This window comes from Gallus gallus, chromosome 1 (genome assembly GCF_016699485.2).
Source record: "Gallus gallus isolate bGalGal1 chromosome 1, bGalGal1.mat.broiler.GRCg7b, whole genome shotgun sequence".
Taxonomy (NCBI): domain Eukaryota; kingdom Metazoa; phylum Chordata; class Aves; order Galliformes; family Phasianidae; genus Gallus; species Gallus gallus.
The window spans coordinates 118,854,482-118,865,108 of NC_052532.1; the positions used below are offsets into that span (position 1 = coordinate 118,854,482).

General features: G+C 40.9%; 1 long non-coding RNA gene across 1 annotated transcript; it reads left to right on the forward strand.

Moving 5' to 3' along the window:
* Window positions 1-2,006: 2,006 nt before the first annotated feature.
* Window positions 2,007-10,059, forward strand: LOC121109222. The gene is made up of 2 exons (XR_005849315.1): window positions 2,007-4,368; window positions 8,008-10,059. It is a non-coding gene; the product is annotated as an uncharacterized LOC121109222 (long non-coding RNA).
* Window positions 10,060-10,627: the final 568 nt, after the last annotated feature.

A 10,627-nucleotide genomic window follows, 5' to 3' on the forward strand; every position in this document is an offset into this window, starting at 1 on the left:
TTATACACTCATTTTAGGCTAATCTGTACACCGATACAGATTATTTTTTCTAAAAAGTGTTTACTTCTTACGCTTTCATAGACAGCCATGCATTATGGAGAATGTGACTACAAGGCAGTACCTTTCTACTAATATCCTTAGATGTATGTATTCTTTAAAACAAAGCAAATTCACCCTTTTAACAACCAGATACCAATGCCAAAGCTGTGTCATTGTGAGGGATGTTAGTATTTTTCATTTTGGCGTGGGGGAGGGGGGGAGGGTTTACAGTATGTTGGGTAGCAGCTAACTTAATGGAGTCATAAAGTGGTTCTGACGTTGTCCTGTGCAATGCGTAACAGTAGCATTTGAGGCTTGCAAAAATCGTATCTCTGGAGGAGAGGCTGGGACTCCCCTCTGTAAGCAGCAAGACTACTATCTATGATTTGGCACACTGGTGAGGCTACATCCATCAGGAGGGATTGTGGGATGCCTCAAGCCACATAGTAGCTCTGTTCGATTTGATTACCTTTCCAAATAGTTGCCCTCTCCTGTGATACTTCCTAATCCTCAACTCTGCATTTTAGCCTCTGTTGTACAGAGACATTCACGTGGTTGCATTGCAGTGTGTGGATGGTCTCTGGCTGCTCCACATGTCCCTGTGTGCTACACAGAGCTCATGGGCAACCTGGGTTCACTTTTATCTACCTTAAGCAGAAGATGTTCAGGTATCCAGCTCCAGCACTGGTAAACAGACTATTGAACCTCCACTGACACAGAACTATCCCACTTTTCCAGATGCACAAATTATTTCATTTTTGAGCAGCACGAGAGGCTCCTTTTGCATCTGGCATAACTGACAATCACACTGCACTTCAAAGAACCTCTCAGGGCTGGTAGCAACAACAGGGATTTTTGCAAAGTCATATTTTTAGTGCAGAGCCTGAAAGAACGATCTGACACAGAGTACAGTATTGATAGCCTTACTCTGAGAATGATAGGCAGCTTAAATTATGACTTAATTTGGGGTAAAAAAATCAGTAAACACTTTAACAACATCCAACTTTCTGTGTAGGAATATGGGTACCCCAGAAATGTTGGGTGAGAGTTTGTTATATGTACCTTTGATTGTGTTTTTCATTCTCTAGTATGATTGATGCCCTAATTTCCCACTCTTCGTGTATTTCATGGATTTGGGGCTGCTATTATTACAGTCAAAGATATAGAGTGGTGGTAAAAATACACTAGCAGATTGGTTTAAAATAAATATTATCCATAATATTTGGACCAAAGGAAGAATTTTCTGTTCTGGAACATTCGTTATCTGAAATAATTCCCAGAGAACAATGACAATATGTTTAAATTTCTCAGTCTGATGAGTGTCCATGTGTTTCCTTTTTGACTCATCCAGCCTTATGCCCAATGCTGAGAATTTTTAAAGGAAAAAGGTAAGGGGTATGTTTTAAAAATCTAACAGAAGGGCAGTTAATTGGCAAAAGTTATTCAGCCTTCTCTTGATCATCTCTCGTCCTGTTGTCATAGAATCATAGAATTACAGGATGGCTTGTGTTGGAAGGAACCTCAAAGCCCACTCAGTTCCAAACCCCCTGTCATGGGCAGGGCTGCCCCCCACCAGCTCAGGCTGCCCAGGGCTCCATCCAGCCTGGCCTTGAGCGCCTCCAGAGATGGGGCACCACAGCTTCTCCGGGCAGCTGTGCCAGTACCTAATCACCCTCTTGCTGAAAAAATGTCCTCCTAATATCTAATCTAAATCTCCTTTTTCTTTTTAGTTTAAACTATTCCTCCTTGTCCTATCACTATCAGATTGTGTACAAAATCAGTCTCCCTCCTGTTTATAAACTCTAAATGCTAGAAGGCCACAATGAGGTCTCCTCTGAGCCTTCTCTTTCCAAGCTGAACAAGCCTAGCTCCCTCAGCCTTTCTTCAGAAGAGAGGCTGAACATGATGTTCTCTGTTCAGATGTTCTCTGAACATCTTTGTGGCCCTCCTCTGGACCTACTCCACATCCTTCGTGTGTCGAGGGCCCAACACAAGTGGTGTATCAACTGCACCACTCAGCTTGGTTTTATCAGCAAACTTGCTGAGGGTGCACTCAATCTCAGTATCCATGTCACTGATAAATAAGGATGTGATGTGAGACCATATCAAAGGCCTTGCAAAAGTCCATGTGGATGATGTCGGTCACTTTTCCTTTTCCACTGATGCTGTCACTCCATCATAAAAGGGCACAGCATTGGTCAGGTATGATCTGCCCTTGATGAAGACATGCTAGCTTTATTGGATCACCTCCCTTGACTTGCACGTGCCTTAACATAGCTTCCATGAGGATCTGCTCCATGATCTTCCATGCACAGAGGTGAGGCTCACTGGCCTGTAGTTCCATGGGTTTTCTTTTCTTCCTTTCTTAAAAATGAGAGTGGTGTTTCCCTTTTTCAAGTCACCAGCAACTTCAGTTGACATCCATGACTTTTAATATGATGGAGGGTGGCTTGGCAACTTCGTACTTTCCTCTTTATTTTCTTTTAATTCACTTAGTTCTGTTGCAAGGAATCATCTGTCCTCTTTAGCTAATTATTTCAACAAGTAATAGGAAACTGAAGCCAGTGGAACATGAGCTTGCCATTATCCTTAGTCATTGGCTTTCATGGTATTGCATATAGATATTTCACAGCTTCTTGGTTTTTCTCCTTTTTTTAATAAAGAGCTTTCTAGCATAGGTGAGCCTGATCCACTGTGCTACCTAAAAGATGGATTCTGTTATCTTTTTTGGCCTTCTCTACGTTGATGTTCATGTCTCTGTTGTATCTTGAGTGAGCTCACTGTAAATTTATTCAGCTAATGCCACCGCAAATGCTTGTCTAGACACTTGGCAAACGCTTGTGGTGTGTATTCAGACTCATCCGAGTATAAGCTGTGAGCCCACGTGTCCTGGAACAAATGTTTCAGGCTATCATTTATATGATGATAGTTAATTTAAATTGACACAATTCTGAATTGTCGTGGATGTGCTAATCCCCAGCTGTGGGTGCCCTTGAGGGAAAGCCTGTGCTACTGCCGGACCTTTGTTTTCTGCAATGTGCTCTGGGAGGTGATGGCTCCTTAGACAGTGGGGGGGTTAACATCACTGAGAACTGTGTGTGTCTCTCACGATTCGAAAAAGTACACATTTCGGTTGATTCAATAAGCCTACTGAAAATTTGAAGGCTGCAGGAGACAGTTCCTAGAATGAAACTTTTTTTTTTTTTCTAGATGGAGCCTCTTAGTATGGCTGAATGACTGCTGCAACCTTTCTGTTGCTTACAGCACACGTATTTGTCTCCAGTACTACTGTAGAAGGGGATATGCTATTTGAAAAGATATTTTTACCACATTGCCTTAAATCTTGTTGTATTTTTTTTTCTGTGGTAATACGAAGGTGTAAAATTGATTTCAGGAACATGGATTTGCTTATTTATTTATTTATTTATTTATACCTTAAAAGATGTGCATTCTCCAGTCTTCTTATCTATTTTGTTGATTTGTCCTACACCCATGGAAACACATTTCTGAAAGCTGAATAGAAGCGTATCACTACAGTTGAATGCTTTCTATGGATATATCCACCATGTTTAATGTTAAGCTGGAGTATTAGTTTGTGTTGCATATTTTCTCAATAGGTGAGTTTGTCTACATGACATAAAACATCAAAATAATTTCTTTTGTGGGGTGGTTTTTTTTTTTTTTTTTGTATTTGAGGGAATTATTATGAGTTGTTCTTTCCTTTAAATAATACGACAATGAACAATAAGAATCCACAAAGAGAAAAATTTGTTGATATGAAGAATGTCATCTTTCTAAAACCTAAATAGTGTTCCCTTGCTTCTGTCCCAGTTTTATTCATCTCAGATGTGATGCAAAGTCATAACAGCTGAGGTGGGGAATGGGACAGAAAGCCATTGAGGGCAGCAGCTTTCTGGTGCCTTTCCTTAACTCTGTCATGATGCTGGTGGAGGGAAACCTCTTTTAGAATTGATTTACTCTTACTTGCATTTTGTTCTGACTACATTCTCCTGTGTAAAACCAGGAGATCAACTTAATCAAAGAAATAAAGCTTACCTTGTAACAGAGCAGCTGTGTAACAGAGAATGGCTTTCTCTCAACCATTGCCTGACTGATCTTCTGGAGCCTTCTCAACAGCTCCTCATCTTCCCTCTACCAGAACTTCTCCCTGCTTACCCCTCTGATATTTTCTATGATGTCATCTCAGGCTGCAGGTAGTGGGACGTTATTTTCACATCCTGTCACCTTCAAAAAGATTGGAGTTGCCTGGATTACAGATCCTGTGCGTGGAAAGATGGTAAATTACACAGAAACCCTGCAGGATCCCAGGTAACTAGTGGGTACAAGGCTTTTGTTAAGTTTATCTCATTCTAACAAGCCTGACATATTCTGTTATATCAATTGCCTATCTAGGTGACCATGGGCCCCTCATTGCTAACGTGTTCACCCTAATTACAGTTTTCTTAACATGTGTTTTAAAGACCGTGGGGTTTTATCTGTTGGTATAGCAGGTTCAGTGATTGTACTCCTGATTTATGTTGCACTACTGGAGGCTACAGTAAGAAACAGGTATGTGTATGGGTCCAATGAAGTGATTAAGGTAGTAAAAGTGAGTAAGGTAGCAAAAAGTTTCTCCTCTGCTGCTGTGCTCCAGTAGCTGAAGGCCCCCTGTAAGCACATAATGCAAGCATGTAGCAAATTTCCTTGGCAACTGAGGCAGGCAGGCAGGGCACTGGCTTTGACTTGTGCATTTGACTTTGCAATTGAGCCAGGGGGATTTATTTCCAATTTGCAAAAGCCAATGACATTCATCAGCACAGGAGGCTACAGGGAGAATGTTCAGACGATAAAAACCGATCTATTTTGGGCAGAAAAACAGTGCCATATTGTTAACTCTGATGCCAGTCAGCAAGGGGAATTCCTGCAGTATGGACTGGAGCATGTTAGAGGCCAGCACTGCCCAGAACTCTGTGACAGCAGCAACCCCCTCCAACCTCCACTGACACTGAGCCAGGATGTGGTATTTTGGGTGTATGGGTCAAGGTACTGGGAGGCCTGCCAAGTCTATATGTGGTGTGGGTGCAGCAGCTGGAGCTGAGCGGGCTCTGCAGATCCTACTGAATCGCCCTGTGCCTCAGCAGTACTTACAAGCACAGGAATGGTGCCACGTGGATGCAACCAGAAAGCTCAGGTCTGGATATGTGCCCAGGCTGGTAAGCCCACTAGGAAACTTTCTGCAGAATGCTTAAACTTAGTAGGATTACACCTTGTCAGAGCTTGTAGGAAATCCCATGACTGACTTGAGATGGCATGGGGATTTCTGGATGCTTCTGCCTTGGGCTTCTTGGTACACAAAGGAATACGAGGGCAGTGCAGACAGCAGCTCAAAATCTGCTAATGTCTGGTGCAGCTCATTAGCCTGGGCCAGTTGCCAGCCCAGCTCCATCCAAGCTCTGCAAACAGCTTCTGCAAACAGCATGGTCCTGCTGGTGTGGCACTGTATATGAATGAACAAAGCCCACCAGACCCAGATCCGTGCTGTTTGAGCCTGAGACTTGCTTAGACCCACTCTACGTTGCTGTCAGAACAGCTGTAGACTGAGTTGTCTATCCCTGCATTATTTATTCATAACGTGGCACTGGACTAGAAGGAAGCTACTATAGAAACTACTACTCTCAACAACAAAAGGTCTATGAAGTGTTGTGCTGAGAGGTAGTTCTGAGAGCAAATATGTTCAAAAAATTTTAAGGTATTTTCAAGAGTATTTGTTTTCCTGAGATTTGGATTGTGTAGATAAGGATTAGGAAACCCTAGAGAAGCTGTACATTAGTAGTTTGGGGTGGAACCATAAACAGGCTGGCTGCCTTGTGGCTCCTAACAGGTGAAGGACACTCACTTATGGGATCTGGCAGGGAGAAATTTGTATATATTTGAGGGTTTGTCCCTAAATAGCTTGAAATTTGTTGTTGAACAACAAAAATTTATTGAGGAAAATATGGCAAGAAAAAATCGAGCCTTTGAATCAACAGAACAAGGGCAGTTTAAACCAATATAATGTTCTCCAACTTTTCCCAGATACTATAAAAGACTACAACCGCCATTCAAAAACAACAACAACAACAACAACAAAAAACCCTCCAATCTCACAGATTGACATAATGGGGAAAAACTTCTTTTTTCCTAGATGGCGGTCAAGGCTTTCCATTTTGATTGAGTATTATTTAATCATGTAAAGGACATCAACGCAAACTAACTCAATTCTTTAATTAAATCTGCAGCAGTTTCTATTTTTCAACGTATGTGGGAAAAGGTAGGGTCTGATAAATTCCCTCAGTTGAAGAATTTTCAAGTTCCAGCTGGACTGCACTTTAATTAAGTTCATTTTCTCCCTTTTATCTGCTGAGGTCCCACTCCATTAAAATTTCAAATCAATCTTCAGTGTAACGTTTCAGAAAAGAGAACTCTGTGTGACTGTTAAATGATTTGTCAGGAAGCTGAAATCCTTCAAAACTTCTAAGTCTATAAGTTGTGGTGGCAAAGGGGAGCGTTGGGAAGGCAAAGTGAAAATTATGAACGTGGGAAGCGTGCCCCATCTGAAGTCTGGTGCACAGAGCAGGCTTTTAATGGAGCTACTTCTGTTTCTGCTCTTTGCCAGCTGTAGTGTGACACTGGGGATCTGCTCAGTAAAATGATAACACTTGCACAACAAACTGTTTGTCCCTGGCTGGTTGACAAACTGAGAGCAGTGGTATTGTTTTTGAGCAAGAGCCCAGAGTCCCCTCGTCATCCTCTCATGCTGAAATAATTGTTAACCATTGAAAGAGAGCATCTATTTCACAGGCTAAAGACAAAAGAAGTAAAAGTATGGGAGGGCCCAGGTCCTTGTTCTCCTCTGATCTGATTTCTTGAGTGTGGCTAAGTCTTCATAGTGGCCCTGCACAGTTAAGGGAAAAGGCTGAAGGAAGGCTCTTGTCACTAGTGGAAGCCAATGCCACTCCTTCTTTCCCCATCAGATCAATGGAAATGTGCATTCTAGCATGCCGGTGGGTAAAATTTGCCAGTTGTTATGCATGTAGTGGCAATAATTTATGTTTGCAATCAGCCCAGGTTTCAAGAGAACAGTACTGACTAAATAGGGCCTGATTGTTTAGGAAGGCTGTATTGGAAAGGCAGGTAAAATCCATGGGCGTTTACACCTTATTTTAAAGTTGTGACTTCATTTTTACTTGAGAAGGTCAGAATTAAGACACGCAGGATGTCAGCAGACTAATAACACTTAAACCAGCAAGTTGTCTGTGAGTTTTACACATCAGAGAAACCGTGCCACAGTATGTCACATGTAATGTCATACGATTATTCAATCAAGCTTGTTTCTTAAAGTTTGTAATTTTTTTTCTCTGTGTTTTGGTTTAGTTATTTTCCTTTCTTCCCTTGCCAGTACCATATGTAGGATACCTTCAGTCTCCATGGGTTTTGTGAAAGCTTATACTAGGTCTTCAAGTGATCTAATTTATTGAGATTATTACATCTACAGTTATTGAGATCTTAGTGGTAATGCTGCTACAAATTCATTTTTGTTTTGGTTTGGTTCTTAAGATTATTTCTGCTAGTGCTACTACTAGCAGAAGTGCTAATACAAGAAGAGGAGGCTTTGAGTGGAGGTGTAGTTGTCTTCCTTGTTGAGACAGAGTATGGCAGTGCTGCAGTGCAGAGATACTCAAGCTGGCATTAAGCTAGTTTCTTTGGGTACTGGAAGCATGCTGGCTACAGCAGAGTGGAGTCCAGTATGTTCTGATTTTCGTTGCCAAAAAGCTTAGCAACCTGGGCAGCAATGAACCAATAACAGTAAACAGCAGCGTCTGGATGGAATTTTATGGGGGAGTTTGTTGTTCTGAAATTTTTCATGTTCCCTACACTGCTACGTCTCTTGCTTCCATAGTCTTTTATCTCTCTTTTCTAACTTCAAAGGAAAAAATGAAGCAAACAAGGACAACAGGATGCAGAAGCTGTGTGCAATACATCATCCAAGAGCAAATGCTTGACTGCAGCTATTTCTCACATGAAAGGTCCGTGCAACAATTCCCGTTTTAGGCAAAGCCAAATCCTTACACAGAAAAAAGTTAGGGATAGAATTTAATAAGAACATAGGACAGATTGTGATGATCAGGTACAAGTCTCAAGCATGCTGGCCAGCAATATGTTTATTATGAAATGAGAAAACTCACTGACCTTTGTTGAATAGGAAGACATGGCAGGTTGATTTGTAGACAGAAAGGACAATCTGCAGAAAAGTGAATAAGAACAGGGAAGAGACCATATGGTAGAAGAGAGAGTGGGCCATGGAACTCATTGACTCCTTTGAAGAGAGATGATAAAAAGCAGAGTTGGAAAATGGGGTGGCATGGGAGGAGGGAATCATGGAATCATAGGATCATTAAGGTTGGAAAAAATAACTAAGATCATCTAGTCCAACCACCAACCCATCACCATCATGCCCACTAACCCATGTCCCTCAGAGCTACATCTACACATTTCTTGAACACTTCCAGGGGCGGCAGTGAGTCCAGCACCTCCCTGGGCAGCCTGTTCCAATGCTTCACCAGTCATTCTGAGAATAAATCTTTCCTAACATCCAACCTGAGCCACCCCTAGTGCAACTTGAGACCATTCTTTCTTGTCCTATTGCTGTTACCTGGGAAAAGAGGCAAACATCCACCTCACCACATCCTCCTTTCAGGTGTAAGAAAAAGCAGGGATAAATTTGGCACAAATAGATTGGATACTAAAGATGTTTCTGATCAAGAGTATGGTGAGAGTCCAAAATGTGCTCCCCAAAAGTATTTTTGGCCAAATCTGCAATAACAGATAGTGAGATTTTAAAAGCAGCTTGGTCAAGGGTAAGTGAATATGGATGCTCACTGTCTAGCAGTCTCTGCAGGGTCTGTCACCCGTCTCCAACTTGTGATTTGCCTGCAGTTTGGTACCTAATTATTGTGCCAAAACATCCAAATTCAGCAATAAGTTGTTTATCTTTCTTTCCTAAATAAACAGCAAATATAGAGCAGAACTTTTGTTTCAAACTGCTGTTTGTTTTCAGTGTCTTCATAATATTTTTACTTAAAAAACCAAAAAATACAAAAATACAAAAAAAAAAAAAAAACAGCAAGGGACTGAAGTGTAAAGGGAAATATTTTTTTCCCGAAATTTTGAAGTTTCAACCTCTTTTTTTGCTGCTTAAAGCTGGAAAGAAGAAACAGTAAGAGAGATTTATCTTTTCCCCTTTTCTTTCTTTCCTCTAAAAAACACAAACAGAAAATTTGATAGAGTATTCCTGTAATTTCCTGAGGTACTGGAAGCCCAAGTGTTGATTCCCACTGAAAAGTAGACTTGACTGACATTTTCTTTAACTAAACATGTGTCTTAGTCATAATGTTAAAAAAAAATGACTGGACAAAACTGTCTTGTAGGCTATTGTACAATACCTAGGAACCTTAAAGCAACCTACCTTAAAACAGAAAGCTTCAACCTGAATGAAATGGAAGATATTTGCATTTAGACCCAACCCAAGCTGGGCGTATGAAGGAGAGTGAAGTCCTGAAAAACATAAAACATTTTAAAAATGTTAATAGTATTAAAAAAAAAATCCTAAATACATTTGAATAATTAAATATTTATTTTTCCTTAGCATAAAAAAAATGCATGAAAGTTGTCTCGTCCCACTTGGTTGGTTGTGAGAAAGGTGAATCTTTGGAATCTCACAGAATAAAGTACCCCTTGCTCTCCAGGAGTCACTGGGGCAATGGAGTCAGACCATGACTCAAAGGAACAATACAAGACAATTTACTGAGCTTTCTTAAAGCAACTAATCAACTACTTTGAGGCAAAAATAGGCAATTTTCTAACAACGGTTAATACCATCATGGATAACATACTTGGCATAGGTGTTATTTCCTTTGCTTTAAAGCTAATTTAGGCAACAGCTGGTAAAGAAAAATGAGTTAACGAAGATTGAGAGAAAGGAAATTGAGAGAAAGAGAGGGAGAGAGAAGGAGATTTAGAGGTGGATATATTTCACCACACCTGGATCCAGTTTTATCTTGAGTCTGGGGTTTTGATCTGTGAGTGGTGAGTGGATAAAGGTAAACGTACATGTTCACTGTTATATAGTCTGGTTGGTCCAAGCCTGCCCTTTGGAATGGCACTCCACTTGTGTCTAGAAGATTCAGAAGTTTTTGATGAGGGTCTTTGGTGGTTGCACACCCTCTCTTCCCTTTTCTGGTGATTCAGCTGTGAGGAGCCATGAGAGGAAGTGAAGATAAACGGACCATCCACTCTACTTACAGACTGAGCATACATAGATATTATGGCTTCCACCTTGATTAGTTAAAGCTCCATTCTTTCACTCTCAGGCAGTTGCTAAGGCTAGTTGTTTGAGCCAACAAGTTCCTTGTAAGGCTTAGACAGAAGTACAAAAAGGGGAAATGCAGGAATTTAAAATTCGTGTCTTAAAGAGTTTGACTAAAATTTTCAAGATCAGATGTAGATCTTTGGCACTTAGAAGCACAGCTCTTTCTGGAATTCCTTGCAG